A 22,038-nucleotide genomic window follows, 5' to 3' on the forward strand; every position below is an offset into this window, starting at 1 on the left:
TAGCAATCGTAGTTCATTGTACAGCGGTTGTTGGCAAATAGGGCAATATCATCTTTATATGTTTTACATATAATATACATATTTCATTGTAAAAAATTTTTAATCTTCTGTAATTTAAATATGCAGGTTATTAATGTTTCGCATTAAAAAAAAAAAAGAAATTGTCATTCAGTTATAGTGAAGTATTGACATAAGAATGCTTTCAAGTAGTTGCTCCCCTGGATACTTCAGAGACACCCTTTAGTTTCTTGCCACACCTTTGTGTGCATTCCTGAGTAATTCATATTCACGTTTCAAAACCTTGCTTGAGAGGTGATTATTTTTGAAATGCTATTGAATATTTGCTCATTAGATTATTCTTGTTGTTATACACATCTTTTGATATAGTCTAAAGCACTATATTTAATCTACCATAACATATTTCTCTATATTAGTGCCACTATTTGTAGCATAAAGTGGAGGTGTCCAGATGCACAGTATATTTAGAGAACCACGTATCAATTAAAAACGTAATATTCTTAGTTATCGAGCATATCAGAATGTGGGAATATAGGAAATGCCTGTCCGACAGTTTTATGGTGGTACCTAAAAGATGCTTCTGTTTTTGCATGAACATACTGTGGCTGTAAGTCATCGTGTTTTCTTTTTTTTTTTTGAGATTCTGATAGCTCTAATTTTTCAGCCTTGGTGGGGGACTGAAATCCTTTTCCGCGGGGTGGAAGGATGAAGTTCCCTGACCTTTCCTGGTAGTTTTAGGGGTTGAAAGGTCAGGGAAGTGTTGTATACTTTACCTCTTCATTATTCAATCAGCAGGTGCTAGTGCATTGCAGTCAGTTGATTGGCAAAAAACATATTCTGTTTGTACAGGGAGAGTCTTTATATTTAGAATATATTCACACAACTGGCCTGGGAATTCATTTTTAAGGCATCAATCCAATCTACAGCTATGGCCGAATGTTTTGCATCATCTAAAATTTTAGGATTGAGACATAAACAAAAAACTATATGAACATAATTATTTAACTACAAAATGATATTGCAAAAGTCTACTGGAAGCCATAATGGTAGTACAGTATTTCATGTTGGATTTCGAAATGTCACATTTTTCAATTTTTCAGTTTTTCGTGAAGTATATGGAAACTACAAAGCAGTGTGTAATTCAGTATGTTAAAGTAACATTGTACAGCAGGTTTCATTTGACATTATGAAGCAAAATGAGTTAATTTTATAGGGTGATGCAAATCTTTTGGCCATAGCTGTATAAGGGGGTAAAATCCATGTTCCACAATGCCTTGTAGAAATTTTGGCATCAAGACTCGATCATTCCCAGCACACCATTAGACCCCGTGAAGTATAGCCTTGTCCCCCGCTTTGCTCTGTGGATACCGTTGGGTCTATAGTACAGTAGCTTGAAGAGCAGTACATATCGTGTAGTTCAGTCTTTGAGCTCCAGGCACTCATCAAATAAGAAAAACAGCTTCCTGTAATAGTTGAGAAAAGAAGGATGTTTAAGGTCTTGTGACTTGGCACATGTCATCAGGGATTGACTTGTACATGCAGTCGGTTCCCTTTCTAGTAGAGATTTGATTGTTTGTTGCTAGAGTCTAGTAGTTACTCAGGAATGGTTATTTGGTGAGTACTGCAGTTAAATGCTGCCTCTCGGTTTCGCCAAGCCTACCAATCCCAGAACCTATATAGAGGTGGCAGCCCCTAATAGGCAATCCATTAATCAATTTGGGAATGGCCACAGTCCACACAGGTATGGTCCTTTTAAACCCACCGCCGCCAAATTTTCAAAATATTCATACTATAATGAACGTTATTTATAAAACACATAGACAAAGCAAACCCTCCGATGGGACACAGTCCCTGCCACAGCTCCTTTCTCATATTGTATTCCGTCAGCATAGACGTCATGTGCACTTCACACAGACAGACAACCACCTAAAATGCTTCAGTAGAAAACAGCAACAAAAAAAAGTACAATTGCTTTATTATGTTATTCTACATTATAGCTTATGGATAACCATTTGACGCGTGGATGTTATCCCACTATAGAGCACTTACCCCCACACCCAACAAGGACTCACAGCAAGCGCCAATAAAAGGTTACTCCATTCCTTGTAAAAACATCTTACTCGACATGTTTAACCTTTCACTGTATAATCATATATCAATATTAATCTCTAAATAGGCTGCCTGTTATTTGAGAGTTTTCACTGAGGAGCAGTCAAAGTGGTGGTGTTGTCTGAGTTTTAGACACCCATAAGTATTAAATACATGTAAATGTAATGAAATATGTTTGAAATATAAAAATATTTTGCTTGCTATAGGTGTAATGGTATTTTTAGTTCAATGGTTAATCCATTTAACCACCACCTAGTTAAATACTTAGAAAACATAAAGTTCAAATATTAATTTGTATCAAAAGTAAATGTTTGTCTTGATTAAGGCGCAATGATTTAACATAAACTGATTATGAAATAGTGTGTAATATTAAGTGAAGGTATTTGGGAATGCATCCATGTTTGCCTGGAAAAAAAAATAAAATAAAAGAAGCTTTTAATATCTGTGAAGAGGCTGGCTGGTGGTGAGGTCAGGCCAGGAAGTAGACAAACAGGACTGGTGAGTGAAATGCGCTGTTGCACCAGCCTATTGTAAATAAAAGATTTAAACAAAACAGTATGGTACGTTGGCCAAAACAAATAGACAGACAAAACGCAGTGAACACTAAACAAACAAGTATCTTGCTGAGATATTTCAGTAGCAATTATCTTTTTTGTGGTTTTCTCTCCTGTCTCCCAAACTGCCTCGCTTATACACCCAGCCCTGTGTGTGTGAAACTGCTGTACCGAGACTTGATTACTAATCAGTCATTGAACTGACCCTCGGCACAGTCTGCACATGGATTAATTGTGCACTCCCCATGCCCTCATACAAATACCCACTTTGATCTGTATGTGAAGTGATTGTGCAATTCCTGTGCCCAAATACAAATATACATTTTACATCAGCTGTGCTACATAACCCACACTCTGTGCACCAGTACAATGATACGCATAACAGACAACATAAAAAACAAAATACGCATAGTATCATACTTAATGAAAATGTTATTTTCTACGCCCTGCAATAATTTAATGTGATCACCCAGGCCATTTGAACAGGAAGTCTTGGGGGCAAAGATCCATAAGGCTTGCAAACATACATCTACTATAACATAGATGGTTAAAATGTCCCTAACTAATTCATCCACCCGATAAAACAAGCTGTTTTATTAGTGTTAAAACAGCCCAATGGAAAATGATAGCTCCACTTTATAACCTGTTGTAAAATGGCCCTGCACTCAGTGTCAGAGGTAAGCTGAAAGAGCAGACCATCTGCTCATCACGTGGGAAGGTGCAACAAAAAGCCTTTAATGTGCTTAGTGGCAGCGTGACATGCTGACACGTCTCAGTACTAAACACAGGAATGCTGATGCTTGCACTTCTTTGAACTCACTCCAGAATAGACAGAAGAACCTTAATGCACAGAGAATAATTACCAGCTGTTTTTGGTTCAACAGTAATTATAAACCTTACCTGACTATAAACCATGCAAAGAAAACAAAAGGGCAATTGCAGAATTTACCATTCAAGAAAAATATATGAACGATTACCCATCATCAGCTAGTTGTGGTGTACATTTTTAAAAAGGACTCGTGGTGGGATCAGTAAAGCCTGGCAAAGTATCCAAACAGTGCCATCAACAGCCATGTTGGAGTTTGTCAACTAGAAATAGTAGCACAACAGGACCAGTGTTTTATATGTTTTATGTTCTATTTTAGTGCTTTGCAACTCCACCCTGATTGTCAGCAATATGATCCTTGAGCAGTGGGGACAGACTTGTTAATAAATGGTAGTGTCAGTCCCTATGGAACTCACACTATTGATGTAGAATTAGAAATACAAATGATTTACCATCTGATGGCTGTCTTACTCCTATCAAAGAAGCATGTGGTAACCAACTCTCTGGATATTCTGGTTCAATTCCTGCAAGAGAATTGGGGTAGAAGACCTCCTGGGCTCCCAGTCAGACAAACAGCACCCTCTTAACAATATGTGGCTAGTTGCTATTTGAGAAATGTGATCAGCATCTGTATAAAAACCAAGGTAAAACTAAAATGGACACAAAAAAGTCAAATGGACAAACAGATGACAAAAACCATTGTATAAGTCGATTTTCTAGGCATTTTTCCAGGCCCTAAAAAGGGGGAAGCGACTAATACACCGACATGCGCGGTATGTGCCTGCGTGTCTAATATTAAACTACTGTACCAGTGCCACAGTGGGATTACTACAGCCACAGTTATGGCTCACACAAACCTAACTGTCAACAATTTTATTTTTTGAGGATCTACGACATTCAGGACATTTTTTTACGGTAATGTAAATGATGAATGAATTAGACCTGAAAAGGCCTTGAGCTATTGTGACTTCACAGACACACATCCTGTCAAGTGTGTAGACACTGGAGATATTTTGTTTGGTATGTAACTTCTCATGGGAATTCATAATCCTAGATACATACCTGGGAAGTAGTGTTGAGGCTATTGGTCTTGTGCTTTCCACTGTAATTGAATATGAGATCAATTGAGGGATTCTTCAAGTTTCCTGTTCAACAACCTCAATGTATCTTTTATCTATACCATTAGATCTGCATATGAAAAAGATGCTGGCCAAGAGAACACCCCTGTAACAGTAATTATGAATAAGAGAATTAATTCTAACACAATGGTTATTAACACAGCACCCCTACAACCTTAAAAAAATGCAGCAGCAGCTCAAGATTGCTCTCACAATGGATGGCAAGTCAGTTTTGAAAAGATTGAATAAACCATTTGAATTTGAGTTTGAGTTACAGATTACCAAACAGTACTGTATCAGTTTTGAATCGGATAGCAATTAATCACTATCGGTGCCAAAAAAGGTGTTCTTTTAGGAATGTTCCTGTTCTTTTAGGCGGAGCATTTACAAATTGAAAATTCAGTTTCACCGCAAGGTTGTTTTCTAAGCCAAAGTGTTCTCTTAGGAGGTGTTCCTGTACGCTGAGACTACTGGATCATAATGTCTCTAGTACCTGCATATTGTATTGTGTTTACAGAGTAAATCAATTTGCTAAATGTTTCCTGATGCTTTGTAGTGGTTTTTGTAGTGTTTCAGTTCACATTTACAAAGTGTTGGATGAAGTCCAGTTTTGGTTGAACTTTTGAAATCTTTTCATGCTTCAGATGTTGACAAAAGCTGACTTCATCTCAACTTTTATGAGTCAGCCTTGTGTTTGCAGTAGCAGCATAGGCCATAATAACAAAAGGCCTGTGGCAGGGCTGGTTCCTGCCTGTAGATAATGTGGGGTTTATATGTGTTTTGGTGGTGGTTGGCAGGGATGGGGTTAATCCCCAGCCTGCAAAAATACATGGGAGTGTGGCTGGTGTTGATTGGGAACAGCCACACAGAATCAAAAGGTAGCTTGAAGCTCCATTAGGAGGACCACCACGGAGCTGTTAACCAAGGAAGTGCTGTGAGTAGAACCATAGAAGAAAGCCAGTGGTTAAAATAAAGAGTGGTTTTATTGGGAAAACGGCTTAGCTGTCCAAACCCTTTAGTTAGGAAAAACAAAAGTTTAGTTAGTACTCCAAGGGGAGTTAAGTTTTTCTTTATTTGTTTTTGTGTTTAATAAAAGTGCGCATCCGTGCTAAAACTAAAGCTCTGTGTCTGGGTCAGTACTAGTGATGGGAAACGTGAAGCCTTTTGAACCACTGAATCCTGTGAATTATTTGGTTCGCAAAAAGATGAATACACTGAGTAAAGACAGCCCCCTGCCTCCAGAGAGAAGGCATTTAGTAAAGTGGACAATTACACAAAATCTCAGAGAAGGCAATGAGTTATATAGTGACATTTCATACACTTTTGACATACAATATCAAGCAATTTCATTTTTTATTTTTTCAGATAATTGGGCATCTATAATTTAAACAATCGTTTCAGTGTAAAGGAACATTTCAGTGCTTTTCCAAAGACAGTTCATACAGAAAAGATCATCTAAATGTTATTGTTTGGTACAGACAAAAATGACCAGGCGTGTATGGAAGGAGTTTAATGTGGTGCCCCTTCATTCTGTAACACTGCTATTGAAAGTCCCAGCCTGTACAGTATAATCATAAGTAAGAGATTAACACAATAAAAGTTCAGTTCAGAGTTTATAAACAGGCAGTTATTGCACAGCAGTTTCCTCAAGAGCAAACATTTGCTTTATTGAACTCCACAGAGCATGCTCTGTAAAACATAAGCTAAGGTTCAAGTAAAGTTCAGCTGATGAAATGGTGAAATAACATGTGTCGCAAAATGACAGGCAACCTTTCCTTGTTAAATATCACCAACAAGGTTTAGAGGTAGTCTATTCTAATTTCCATCAACTTTAATATTTCCTGCAGACATATAACACAAATGAATCATGGCCATTATCATAAAATATAAACTATAACATTAAAGTTAAATTCCCTGTGGATAAATGATAGGCAGTTAATAGAACCACCATTTCACAGCATGCATTGAGAAATGTTTTGCAGGCTGAAAATGATGCAACAAAGCCACAATGGTCAACTGTTGCTGCCTGCCAAGCTTCATTGCTCTAACATACTGTATTCTTGCTGTGCACATTATTTATATACACAGTGTATTAAAGGTTACATCATATTTTAAGTGTAATGAAATTCATGCGTTACTGTAAAATACAGAAAAATGCATAAATAGCTCAATTCCACGATGCCTGAAGGTTTAATAGAAAGAAATAGTAGATCATTACATCATTAGCTATGCAGTAAATGACATCACAAACACAGCAGTAATATATTTAAATAGAAATAAGTTATTTCTTAGTGTAGATGCTGGTGCTACAGAGATGTTTCAGTCCATTTAATCGGACACAAGGTGCATCGTCCCAGGAAAAGTTAAATGGACAACACTTCTTAGATATTGCAACCATCGAAGAGAAAAGACTGCAACTCCCGCTAAATAACTCTATAGTCTTTTCTCTGCAGTGACAACATCTAAGTGTGTGTGTGTGTGTGTGTGTGTGTGTGTGTGTGTGTGTGTGTGTGTGTGTGTATATATATATATATATATATATATATATATATATATATATATATATATATATATATATATATACACACACACACACACACAGTGGTTTGCAGAAGTATTCACCCCCTACCAATAATGTTACATTTTGTTGAATTACAAATAATGTATGCACAATTTTTTAAACAAACTTTTTAAATTTGATTTAAAGTTGTAGTGGTTAAAATGAACACTGTTATATGCAACAAAGTGAAATGTACTGGTTGCATAAGTATTCAGCCCCTTAAGTCAGTACTTAGTAGAAGCACATGTCTTTTTCCTGTACTTTGCACCATCCATTCTCCCCTCTATCCTGACAACCTTTCCAGTCCCTGCTGAACAGAAGTGTCCCCATAACATGATGCTGCCACCACCATACTTCACGGTAGGGATTGTGTTCTCAGGATGATGTGCGGTGTTAGGCTTGCACCAAACATAGCGCTTCGCTTTGAGGCCAAAAAGCTCTATTTTGGTCTCATCAGACCATAGAACCTTCTTCAACTTGGTCTCTGAGTCTTCCACATGCCTTCTGGCAAACTCTAATCAAGATGTGATGTGTTTTTCAACAATGGCTTTCTTTTTGTCACTCTCCCATAAAGACCAGTTTTGTGAAGCACCCGGGCTATTGTTGCCGTATACACAGTGTCTCCCACCTGAGCCGTGGAAGACTGTAACTACTTTAGAGTTGTCATAGGCCTCTTGGTGCCCTTCTTGCAGTTTTTGAGGATGGCCTGTTCTAGACAGATTCATAATTGTGCCATATTCTCTCCATTTCTTAATAATGGAATTTACTGTGCTCTGGGGGATATTCAATGCCTTGGAAATGTTCTTATATCCTACCCCTGATTGGTGCTTTTGAAGAACCTTATTCTGGATTTGCTTTGAATGTTCCTTTGTCTTCATGATATAGTTTTTGTTAGGAAATGTACTAACCAACTGTGGGACCTCCCAGAGACAGGTGTATTTAACTTGAAATGGTGGACTCCATTCAACTAATTATGTGACTTCTAAAGACAATTGGTTGCACCAGAGCTTATTTAGGTGTGTCATAGCAAAGAGGGTGAATACTTATGCAATCAATTATTTTCTTTTTTATATTTGTAATTAATTTTGAACTTTTATAGATTTTATTTTTCACTTTGACATTATGGACTTTTTTTGTGTTGATCAGTGTCAAAAACTCCTAATTAAATCCACTTTGATTCCATGTGGTAACACAATAAAATGTGTAAAAGTCCAAGGGGGGGGAATACTTTTGAGAGCCACTGTATAAGTGAAATGTGTCAAAAACAAAACATGTTGTCCTATTTCTGGATTAATATTGTTGCCCCTTCTTTATAGTTTTCTATTTATTTACACAGAATTATAAAGAAACCCAACTGCTAAATCTTAATTGAGTTAGTTGTATTACTTACCTTAATGCATTTCAAACTATACTATCTATTTTCTTATCAGTTTCCTTTAAAATAATATCCTTTACTGATCTTTTTCATTGCTGTTTAAAAAAAAGTATTTTCTTTTATTAATAACTTAAAATTGTCTAAATAAAACAAAGCATTAATTGAGTAACTGTTATAGTCTTAATTGTAAATACTATTCTAGTATTATACTTTCAGTTCTTTGCTCCATAATGCAGTTAAATGACTAAATTTTTATGCAAACGCCGACTCCGCTCATTGAGATGCATGCGCTTCAGTATAGTATTAAAATGGTGGTGTAGGGGTTGAGTTACAGTATGCTGAGAGGCTCAAGACAGAGGAGTGTGATTAACACCCATTAAAAATTAATCGTAGAAGAAATTAACGCAGATGTTAACTGTGATTAATTGACATTTATATATATATATATATATATATATATATATATATATATATATATATATATATATATATATAAATATATATTATATATATTAGAGTATTTTTGACTCTGAAGAGAAAAAACAGAAGGTTTCAGCCAGTTCCCCACTGAGCTTTTGTTCTGTAAGGTCACAGAAGGCTGCCTGTATATTTCTCCTTTGGCACCCAAGAACCCATCGGCCTGTAGAACAATTCTGGCACCAGCTGCTGCACGTGTTGCTCTGCAATGATAAAATCATCCAGATCGTGCCTGACCCTTTCCCATTTCCACACAGTCCACCAGGGCACAGGCACTCTGAGGATTGAAGAGGAAAAGGATTGGCTGACTAATGATGCTTAGCTGAGAGCTGGAACAAAGCTGTAAAGTTACCTCCACCCCTGTATTCGGTATTAGGGCTGCCATCTCTTCTGTTAAATTAATTGTCATTAAACCAACAGCTGTAAACTACCAATCACTTCTTTAAAAAAGCAAATCCTCTTCTGACCTTTCATTGTACTGAAGTAATATGACCACAGACCACTTCTATTATTTTTTAGTATAAGACAACTATTAAATTAATCCTAAGGGTAGAAGAACCTCATAACAAACCTCATTGGAAAAATAACTCTCTTTATGTATGTGTTTATTTTTTTATTTATAAATCTAGAGAATAAACTATGCTACCAGCATATCATATGTTTTATTAAATGTCATGAATATCATTGAAAAAAGGACTGGTAAAGCAACTCTATTTATTTAAAAACATGTTGAATGCAGGTGCCAGCACACCTTCTGCAAGTATGCTGTACACAGATATAATACAGTTAGGTGCCTCTCAAATCGGCTCAGCTAATGATAAAATATATATTTTAGCTCCACACATCATTAGTGGTGTGATTTTGTTCAAAATGATTATTCACTTCAAACAGGTGTTTAGTCTTTCTTTGTGGAAACCTTATTTGTTGCCACTAGGAAACTGTACACTATTTTACTGTTTATGATCATTAAGCAATCTATTATACTACAGTTATGTCTTTATATCATGGATTGACCACATTCAAAGCAGAAATGACAACACTAAATATACAGCATGAAAAAATAGGTAACAGGTAGTCTTTGTGGTCAAAGTTGGTGTCACCATTGGGTCACCAATATCCTGCAGACAATCTCGCATGACTGCACTGATGATGATGTATACGACTGATAACAGCTGCTGTTTTCCTTTGAGAGGAGCTGGTTCTTTGCTATACAGTACCTTTAGAGAGCTCATTCTCTATAAGATGTTTATGACAATGGAATCATATACATTTGTAGTCAAAAGTTCACATACCCCAATGGAAATGTATAATTTCTAGAAATTTCTCAAAGAATTTTAGGAAAAATCTTTTGTAGCAAAAGTTTTGCTTTTGTGGATGACGAAAAACAGTTTAAAAAAATAGATGTCTACAATTATTTATTTCAGCAATTTTTTTTTTTTTTTTTTTTGCAGAACTCAAAAAATGCTAATTCAAAAATATTCATACCCTTTGATGCTTTGATATTGTCTTAAGGTGCTAGAAATTTCAACATGATAATGCAGGATTGCAGGTGAACATTCTTAAAGAGTATAAAAGGGTTAGGCGTAGGGTGATCTGCTGTCATTACCAATAAGTCAATATGGGAAAAAATAAAGAGCTATCTGGAGAAGAATACAAGAAGATTTCCAAGCATTTGAGTATCCCAATTTTAACTATTGTTTCTATTAACGAGACGTACAAGACTCATGGTACTGTCACAATGCTCCCTCAAAGGTTCTTTCACCAAGAACAAGTAGAAGAATTGTGAGGAAGGTTAATAACAATCAGAGATTGACTGCCAAAGATATTCAAAGTGAACTGGTTGCAAGTGGGACTGGGGTTTCCAGTATTGCATGGCGAAGGTCTCAATGGTCGCAGGTCAAGGAAAAAGCCAGTCTTAGGAAAATGTCACAAGGACAATCGCTTAAAGTTTGCAAAGTGGCATTTGAATGATGGATATGAGTTCTGGTCAAAAGTTTTGTGGAGTGATAAAACAAAAGTCAAGCTATATGATCACGCTGATAGTGATTACATTTAGCAAAAATCTGGAGAGGCATACAATGAACAAGCACTATACCTGCTGTCAAGGATGGAGGTGGTAACATTCTTCCATGCGGCTATTTTTCCTTTAATGGTACAGGAAATGTAGTTCCAATACATAGTAAAATGGATTCCATAGCATACCTGAAGCCCTCCACTACAAAACTTGGTTTTAAGTGCAACCATGACAACAATCGAAAGCACACATCAAAATCTACTTCAGAATGGTTAAATCAAGGTTCTGGAATGGCCTGGTCAAAGTCCCGATCTAAATCTGATTGAGAATCTTTGGTATGAGTTGAAGAAGGCTGTGCACAAGAGAAGTCCTCGGAATTTAAATGAGCTGGAACAATTTTGCATGGAAGAATGGTTAAAAATCACTATTTATTATTGGTTATTATTGCTAAAGGTGCCTCAACTAGCTATTAATTTCATTTTCCTTGTCAGCATTTTTGGAGTTTTGCAAAACAAATGCTGAAATAAATAATTGTAGACATCTGTTTCTTGTAACTTGTTTTCCTCATCCACAAAACAAAACTTTTTCTACAAAAGATTTTTCCTATAATTATTTGTTTTCGAGAAATTTCTAGAAATGATAGATTTCCATTGGGGTATGTAAACTTTTGATTACAACTGTATGTATTTGAACCAGGATATCTGAAGAAAGAGGAACAACTTGTAGTTTTATAAATATTATAGCTGCCAGAAAAGCCTTTTTCATCTAAATAAATACAGGTCAACTGTAAATTATACAGATAGAGTGTACCAAAGTGACTTTGGCTAATGAAGATGATGTGGCCTATGGCAGTGTATGTACAAAACAGCTGTGTTTTCACAGTATAACTGGTGATAGCTTGAAAATACAATTAGGTCACACTGAACAAATGTAATGTAATAAACTTTTTCTGTGGATTATATACATATATTGAATTGCTGGCAGATTAATGTTGTTGACATTAGTTATAGGCAGTACAACTAACTATCCTTCTTCAAGGATTCCAAATTGGTATTTATGCGTCGAATGATTGCGGGGCAGGTATTATAGGCTCTGCACATGGAAAGTTTGGTTTATTTTCTTTCGTGTTTTATGTAAATAGTTTGAAATTAAAGTCAGACGCTCCGTCTGGGACATGCTACCTGCTGTGTTCGGTCACTGTGGATCCCTAACCAACAGGTGGGCGTGTTCCTGCAGAGTGTAATTTCAAACTATTTACATAAAACACGAAAGAAAAATAAACCAAACAAAAAGCACACTTTTCATATTCAGGGCCTCAGTCCTGTCACAGTGGGCATACAACTCAACTGTTCCTAGCCCTGACACAGAGGACTACAACTCAACTGTTCCTAGCCCTGACACACAGGACTACAACTCAGCTGTTCCTAGCCCTGACACACAGGACTACAACTCAACTGTTCCTAGCCCTGACACACAGGACTACAACTCAACTGTTCCTAGCCCTGACACAGAGGACTACAACTCAGCTGTTCCTAGCCCTGACACACAGGACTACAACTCAACTGTTCCTAGCCCTGACACAGAGGACTACAACTCAACTGTTCCTAGCCCTGACACAGAGGACTACAACTCAGCTGTTCCTAGCCCTGACACACAGGACTACAACTCAACTGTTCCTAGCCCTGACACAGAGGACTGCAACTCAGCCGTTCCTAGCCCTGACACACAGGACTACGACTCAGCTGTTCCTAGCCCTGACACAGAGGACTACAACTCAGCTGTTCCTAGCCCTGACACAGAGGACTACAACTCAGCTGTTCCTAGCCCTGACACAGAGGACTACAACTCAACTGTTCCTAGCCCTGACACAGAGGACTACAACTCAACTGTTCCTAGCCCTGACACAGAGGACTACAACTCAACTGTTCCTAGCCCTGACACAGAGGACTACAACTCAACTGTTCCTAGCCCTGACACAGAGGACTACAACTCAACCGTTCCTAGCCCTGACACAGAGGACTACAACTCAACCGTTCCTAGCCCTGACACAGAGGACTACAACTCAACTGTTCCTAGCCCTGACACAGAGGACTACAACTCAACTGTTCCTAGCCCTGACACAGAGGACTACAACTCAACTGTTCCTAGCCCTGACACACAGGACTACAACTCAGCTGTTCCTAGCCCTGACACACAGGACTACAACTCAACTGTTCCTAGCCCTGACACACAGGACTACAACTCAACTGTTCCTAGCCCTGACACAGAGGACTACAACTCAGCTGTTCCTAGCCCTGACACACAGGACTACAACTCAACTGTTCCTAGCCCTGACACAGAGGACTACAACTCAACTGTTCCTAGCCCTGACACAGAGGACTACAACTCAGCTGTTCCTAGCCCTGACACACAGGACTACAACTCAACTGTTCCTAGCCCTGACACAGAGGACTGCAACTCAGCCGTTCCTAGCCCTGACACACAGGACTACGACTCAGCTGTTCCTAGCCCTGACACAGAGGACTACAACTCAGCTGTTCCTAGCCCTGACACAGAGGACTACAACTCAGCTGTTCCTAGCCCTGACACAGAGGACTACAACTCAGCTGTTCCTAGCCCTGACACAGAGGACTACAACTCAGCTGTTCCTAGCCCTGACACAGAGGACTACAACTCAGCTGTTCCTAGCCCTGACACAGAGGACTACAACTCAGCTGTTCCTAGCCCTGACACAGAGGACTACAACTCAGCCGTTCCTAGCCCTGACACAGAGGACTACAACTCAGCCGTTCCTAGCCCTGACACACAGGACTACAACTCAACTGTTCCTAGCCCTGACACAGAGGACTATGACTCAGCTGTTCCTAGCCCTGACACAGAGGACTGCAACTCAGCCGTTCCTAGCCCTGACACACAGGACTACAACTCAGCTGTTCCTAGCCCTGACACACAGGTCTACAACTCAGCTGTTCCTAGGGATTTTAAATGGTTATCCTCAGGGATTTTTGACAAAGTAGTACAGTACTTTTTTTCAACATATATTACACATTTAGTTTGAGTTATACTTTACTAGTTGAATAAGACATGTTAAATATGTTTATTGGGACAGACATGTGTAAGATATGCATCAATTATATCTGAAGATTTGAATTTCATGACTGTTACCATAGTCAAACATTTATAATGTAATCAGTACAAGTCCTCTTAGACTTTGGTCCTCTTATCTAGTGCATTTAAGCTTTTCCTCAGGGAATTCACGGAGGAGTTTAGCATGCAGTTTAGCATAATATTAGTATATAATGTAAAGAAAGACAACAAACACAAATAATATGTGTGTTGATGTTTATGTGTGTACTGCATATATTTTACCAGAAAAACCTTAGAGATAAAAACATTGGATTTATCATAATATACCCATAGTGTTAAAGGTTACAAGTCAGTGAATGTATTTTTGTTACATAAGTGTATTGGCTTTCTGATCCCACTACATAATATACAGAATTAATATATTATTGTGACACAGATGGCTGATGTGGTGACGTCAGGCCAGAATGCAAGAACTGCAGAGACAAAGATAATACAGTGGCAATGGCGTTTTTTTAAACACAAAGAAGTAAAATATTTAAACAAAAATAATAAACAAAACAAGTCACAAACACACAATATAAATCTAATAGTATCTCCCACAGTGAAAGGGCTAGGGAAGGTGGTCTCCTGACCTCTTCCCCCTTCTTCGTAGCCTGTAGCTCCCCCTGATGGGACTCCAGCCACATGATCTCTGTCAACGCAACTGCTGCTGGTGGAGCTGGTCTCCTGACCCAAACCCCCCCCCATCTTCATGGGCGGTATCTCCCCTTTATCGGGCTTCAGCCGCAGTATTTCCTGCTGCAATGCAGACGAAGCAGAGATGAGAGCGACCCCTGGCCCAGACGGCGGCAGCAGACCCTCGGGAGGTGAACTCAGGAGGGGAGCCCCTGGCCATGAAGGCGGCAGTGGGAGCTCCACTTCTCCCTTGTACTCTGTAACTGGTGGCTCCCCAGGCACTGCGGAGCGGCAGGCAACCCCAGGCAATGCGGAGAGGCAGGTGCGAGGCAGGCTTACTTGGGCAGAGACGTGAAGGTATCCCCGGGCGGTGACGTGAAGGCATCCGCGGGCGGTGGTAAACTCAGCTGCAGCTCCTCTCCCTCGGGTGGTGGGTGTAGCTACAGCTCCTCAGGTGGTGGAGGTGGGAGCGGCAAGCAGTTCTCCCACGACGGTGGAGTCGGAACCAGCAAGTTTTCACCCTCTGCTGGTGGAGGTGGTGGAGGCAGAGGCAGGGGCAGCTCCTGCTGCTCTGCTCCTGGCGGTGGAGGTGGCGGAGGCAGAGGCAGGGGCAGCTCCTGCTGCTCTGCTCCTGGCGGTGGAGGTGGCGGAGGCAGAGGCACCTCTTGCTGCTCTGCTCCTGGTGGTGGAGGTGGCGGAGGCAGAGGCAGGGGCAGCTCCTGCTGCTCTGCTCCTGGCGGTGGAAGTGGCGGAGGCAGAGGCACCTCTTGCTGCTCTGCTCCTGGCGGTGGAGGTGGCGGAGGCAGAGGCAGCTCCTGCTGCTCTGCTCCTGGCGGTGGAGGTGGCGGAGGCAGAGGCACCTCTTGCTGCTCTGCTCCTGGCGGTGGAGGTGGTGGAGGCAGAGGCAGCTCCTGCTGCTCTGCTCCTGCCGGTGGAGGTGGCGGAGGCAGAGGCAGCTCCTGCTGCTCTGCTCCTGGCGGTGGAGGTGGCGCAGGCAGAGGCAGCTCCTGCTGCTCTGCTCCTGGCAGTGGAGGTGGCAGAGGCAGAGGCACCTCTTGCTATTCTGCTCCTGCCGGTGGGGGTGGCGCAGGCAGAGGCAGCTCCTGCTGCTCCTGCTGCTCTAGTCATCACGGTGGAGGCCGAACCAGCAGGCATTCTCCCTCTGCTGGCTGAGGTGGGAATAGCATTCACCACTGCTGGAGACATGGCTTCTGGACCTGTGGGCCTCCCCTTCCTGGGCGCTGGATGCACGGACTCCCTCCCTCTGGGCGCTAGTTCCTCCTCTTCATACTGCGTGGGGCAGATGGCCACAACTGGGGCACAACTCTGCTGCGAGTTTCCTCACAAGGGCCTCACAGGCATCATCCCCGACATTCTCCCAGTAATGTTGTTGAATGTTGTTGAAGCTGACACCCTGGGATCCTTCAAGAAGCTGCTTGATGAGATTTTGGGATCAATAAGCTACTAACAACCAAACGAGCAAGATGGGCCGAATGGCCTCCTCTCGTTTGTAAACTTTCTTATGTTCTTATGTTCTTATGTTCTCCTGCTGTTGATGCGGTTGCTGTTGCAACTTTCCTCTCCCCCTTCTCTTCCTGCTCCTTCTCCCCACCTTCCTCTCTTGGGCTGGTTCCTCCTCCTCTTCTTGGAAGTGTCAGACAACCACTGTGTGCCCGTATACCCCGCAAGCAAGGCACCAGCCTTGGTCCTCCAGACCACCGAGGAAGTCCTACAGTTCCCTGCAGCTGTTTCTCCAGTTCCAGCCTTCCATTTTGTTATTTTTTGGGTGGGTTTTTTTTTTTTTTTTTTTTTTTGATCTATAAAATTTTTTTACATGCAGTACTTGCCCTGGCCTGAGTCCAGGAGGCCCTAATAATCCCATGCTGGACACCACATGGGACATAAATGGCTGATGTGGTGACGTCAGGCCAGAATGCAAGAACTGCAGAGACACAGATAATTTGGTGCCAAAAAGGCGCTGCGGCGCCATTTATTTAAACACAAAGAAATAAAATATTTAAAAACAACACTGCTCACAGAGAAAAATAATAAACAAAATAAGTCACAAACACAAAATATAAATCTAATAAGCAGGTCAGGCTGGGCAGTAGGCTTCACTAATCCTACTTTTTGTTTTCTCTCTCGCTCCCGTTTCTCCTCTCAACTACTCTCCACCCTGTACAGCCAATCCACAGCTCTTATAATCTGACCAAAGGGTTAAGTAGCTAGTTATTATGTTATTACCCCTCGGCCAGAGTCTGCACGAGTTTAATAATGATGCGTGCTGTCAGCTAATTAAATACTCGGTAGCTGACAGTCGCGCATCTTCACGAGGTTCTGAAAACCCACAAAACAATCAAACATAATGGTGGTGGCTTTCATCCACGCTGCAAAAATAATAATACAATTAATAATAACAGCAAACATATACTATATACGTAGGGGGCGGGCACTTTGCCACAATTATATATAATCTATTTCAGAAGCACAGGTGCTACAGAAGGCCCTTACGTAAATGAAGAGATGTCTAGCCATCTGTCTGTCAAGGATTGTATGCACTTCTACCTGATCACTGCTTGGAATCAGGAAAACATTACGTCAGAGTAAGCAACATGCATTGCCATGTTTATCAAGAGATATATTGTATACATTTTGCAAGGAGAGATGCTTAAAATCATTTGAATGCTAAAATTCCAAAAAACCCTAACACAATAAATCAAAGTACTGGGAACATTAAACAAAATGAAGCTCCATTTTCTAAGCTTCAAGTTCCATGCTTATAAACATTTGTTCTAGATGGTTGATATTTTTTTGTATGTGTCCTAGATAGATTGTATGTGCCCTAGATAGAGTACAAAGGTATCTATTACATTGTGTTTAATGATGTTCCATGTTGTTACGCTTCAGTCAAGCAAAAAACCTGCTCAGCAAGAAATGCAAACATTGTGTTACATACCTTTGATGAGTTGACAGTGTATGTCAGTGGTGGCCAACACGTGACAATAAATACATACAAAGAAAAATGACATTAATTCCAAACACTAGATGGTGCTAATAACTGTGGCGTCCACACCTCAGTAACCAGAGCAGCAAGTTTCCTCAACCCATTTCGTAGTGTACAGCAGGTGTGAGTTTGTGTTTGGTGGTTTCAATGGCTCGCTTAGTGGTGCGAGTTACGAAAGATGGGGGAGAGCCTTCTGTGCCTTCCAGTAGTACCGATGCGGATGAAAATATCCCAGTTTCAGAAGGCGAAGCTGGTGCCAAAGCATAACATCAATGAAAGGTGGGAGCTGGAATTTGATAATATTTTTGGTTCCACATGCCTTTGGGAGACTATGTTTTCAGCACTGACCGACCTGCAGTTGACAAAGTGCGGAAAGATTTCTGATCAAATTCAAGGCTCAGCTAGGTAGTTTGAGCCTGAGCTGGAAAAAATGGTAAAAACCAAAGCATGCAAAGTTCACACTAAACTTTAGGGCTTTTTTAATGCCACCATGTTGAGTTTTTGCAGAAAACTAAAACGGGACACATTTGTCTAACTGACTAAGATGTTTCTTTAATTTTAATACATTGAATTGCTCTTTGTTACTTTTATGAGGAGAGTTCTACAGGACAAAAATGTCAAAAATACATAGCAAAATGGTTTTCCTTTATTGTACTCGTGTTCACTTTATTGCTGGTGGATTGTGGAGCCCTCTGAGATACTTGGTGTATTGGCCACCACTGGTGTATGTCAATGGCAGCTCAAAAATGGCTTGTTTCCAATATTATACAGGTAAGACAAAGGTTATTGAAACCCAGCTAACAACACTGCTGAAGGCAGGGTGCCAACTTTCACAAAAGGTACCACCAAGGCACCTTAAATCTGCATGATCCCCTGGGCTAAAGAATTTGGTTGCAAAAAACTGACCATTGAGAAATAGCTTGGCACTGGTAAACAGGCCTACAAGAGGTGAACAGCTAATACATTAATCAAAGTTTGGATGGACATGGAGCCCAATGTGTCCTATAACATTCGAGAGTGGTGTCTCGAGGACAGAACGGATTGTTAACCCCATGCTGCCACTGCCCATGCTCTACCCGTTATGTGGATACAAGCTATTAATTTCCAGTGTTGATAATTTAGATCTTTCATGAGCACTTACTTTATCACAAAAAATAAATAAATGAAAGAGGCCTTGTTGAATTTGGCAGTATAGGACATGACAAACATTCCCCTCCCTCAGGCTGTTGAAGTGCTGCAATAGAACTACATTGGGTGCAGTGCTTCAAATATTGATTATGGATGTCTGCTTTAGATTGTGGTGAAACGGCTTTGGCACAGTTTCATTGTTTTTCATTGTTTTTTTCACAGGTTAACATAATAAATTAATTTATGTATCTGTGTTATTCTCTAAAAGGCATACCCTCGTTTGGTAGTTTTCAGTGCTCAGTGAATAGTTGGCTTTGTCAGTGGCAGGATTACATTTACCCCAGCTAGCTAACTTTGCTGGGTTAAATAAACAGAAGATGTGACTCTTCCCAGCACACAGTAGGGTGGTAACATCATACCAGGGCTGTGGCTGATTGCTGGGCAGCTCAATGCTGTGATCTGCTGCACTATACAGAATCTGAAAGGGCATGCCTTGAAGTTCTTAAGAGTTGCCATTTTATACTCAGAAAAAACTACAATTAATGGAAATCCATTGCACACCACTAGACGCACATACCAGATTGTGTTTTGTCTTTTATTTCTACAATGGCTAGAATTTGACAGCAAGTTAAAAATGTTATGATTTGTATAGGATATATATATATATATATATATATATAGTGCCTTGCAAAAGTATTCAGACCCCTGACCAATTGTCTCATATTACTGAATTACAAATGGTACATTGAAATTTTGTTCTGTTCGATATTTTATTTTAAAACACTTAAACTCAAAATCAATTATTGTAAGGTGACATTGGTTTTATGTTGGGAAATATTTTTAAGAAAAATAAAAAACTGAAATATCTTGCTCCATAAGTATTCAACCCCCGTACATTAACCTTTCGCTGCTATAACAGCTTTAAGTCTTTTGGGGTAAGTATGTAACAGCTTTGCACAAGGTGTCGGAGTGATTTTGGCCCATTCTTCTTGGCAGATTTGCTCCAGGTTGTTCAGGTTGGTTGGACAACGCTTGTGCACCGCAATTTTCAAATAGTGCCACAGATTCTCAATGGGATTGAGATCAGGACTTTGAGTGGGCCACTGTAGGACATTCACCTTTTTGTTCTTGAGCCACTCCAATGTTGCTTTGGCCTTGTGCTTGGGATCATTGTCCTGCTGAAATGTGACTGTCCTCCCAACTTCAGTTTTTTAGCGGACTGAAGCAGATTCTCTTGCAGTATTTTCCTGTATTCTGCTCCATCCATTCTTCCTTCAATTGTAACAAGATGCAACAAACAAACAGTAACAATCCCTGCTGATGAGAAGCATCCCCACAGCATGATGCTGCCACCACCATACTTCACTGTAGGGATGGTGTGTCTTGAGGCATGGGCAGTGTTAGGTTTGTGCCGCACATAGCGCTTTGAGTTTTGGGCAAAAAGCTCTATCTTGGTCTCATCTGACCACAAAACCTTTTCCCACATCGCAGCTGGGTCACTCTCATGCTTTCTGGCAAACTCCAGATATGCTCTCAGATGGTACTTTTTGAGTAACGGCTTCTTTCTTGCCACCCTCCCATACAGGCCAGTGTTATGCAGAGCTCTTGATATGGTTGACTGGTGCACCATTACTCCACTCCCAGCCACTGAACTCTGTAGCTCCTTCAAAGTGATTGTTGGCCTCTGTGGCTTCTCTCACAAGTTTCCTTCTTGTTTGAGCGATGAGTTTTGAGGGATGGCATTTTCTTGGCAGTGCCTGGGTGGTTTGATGCAGCTTCCACTTCTTGATTATTGATCCAACTGTGCTCACTGAGATATCCAAACACTTGGATATTATTTTGTACCCTTTACACATTACCTTGAAGTACAGTCTATAATGGTAATGGGGTAGGCCCTTCCATTTTAACTGCAGTGTTACTTTGAACTACTATACAGCCACGAGTGTGTTCTGCAAGGTTCTTTATCGGCTTAGCTCTTTTCTTTTTTTTGAGGTATCACACTGACTGCAAATTAATTACGTTACTTATATTTTAACATTCATTACACTCAGTGAACATCATGTTACAACTTCAATATAAAGTCCTACAGATAAATAAAATAAGGAAATGATTTAGTTATAAAAAAGTTATAAAACAGTTATAAAACAGTTCATTTAATATTATAGGCACCTTTTTTTAGCGGTTGCCTCTGAATCCAATTGGATTTGCAGCTGGACTGGGGTTTTTACCCTTCAACCTGTGTAGTTTCATTTTTTTTCTTATTCTTACTGTGATTGGCTACAGAGACAACAAGACTAGCCAGAGATTGGATAACGTTTGTTGGGTTGTTTTTTCTTGTGTACAATGTCCTAGTACTGTAACTGAAGACATTGCATTCTGGGAGATGTAGTTGTTAAGTTTTAGGAGAGACGGGAGCAGAGGCAGACAAGCTGTGCAGCAGAGTTGCTATGCATAGTTTTATGCATTAAATGAAAATCTAGTGCGTATTGAAGATTTTTACTGAGTACAAATAGCAGGTACACAGTTTATCTGGACCACTGAGCTCATATGTAGGTTTTATACATTCTCAAGGGTGTCCCTTACATAACTGAATAGTATAGTATAGAATAGAATAGTATAGTAATCTGAATTGTTTTCAGGTACATTTTAAGAAATATAAATATTTTAAAAAGGCCTTATCTTTCATGGGATTATTTTATAAATTGATTGCTCGAATGATTGAACAGGCAAAAGCAACACTTTCATAAGCACTGAATGTGAACTATCAACTATTGCAATAGTGTTGTTTTTTTCAATTCCACCACCTACTGTACAGTTAGCTGTGTGAAACAGTTGTCATTGTTTAAATAATATGTGGCACTCTGGGTGGCTTGTATTTAGATAACAGATAACTGTCTTATCAGAATGTGAGCAAAGATTTGAAAGGGACAGGTGCTCTGGCTGAAGAACAGGCCAAACTGATTCCGAACATGCATTGCACAGTACAATACAGTCCTTTGCTAGCTATAGTTACTGCTTTCAGATCTGTTCCATTGTGGTTACAAAGCAAAACAATAGTTATTAAACTGTGAGGTTTTTTTTTTTTTTTTTTTT

The 22,038-nt window shown here is 40.0% G+C and overlaps 1 protein-coding gene across 3 annotated transcripts in view; it reads left to right on the forward strand.

The window, feature by feature from the left end:
• Positions 1–22,038, forward strand: part of LOC121313642 (beta-chimaerin-like) — a 98,196-nt gene that overhangs the window by 55,706 nt on the left and 20,452 nt on the right. The window lies entirely within an intron of this gene.

This window comes from Polyodon spathula, chromosome 3, assembly GCF_017654505.1.
Source record: "Polyodon spathula isolate WHYD16114869_AA chromosome 3, ASM1765450v1, whole genome shotgun sequence".
NCBI classification, from domain to species: Eukaryota; Metazoa; Chordata; class Actinopteri; order Acipenseriformes; family Polyodontidae; genus Polyodon; species Polyodon spathula.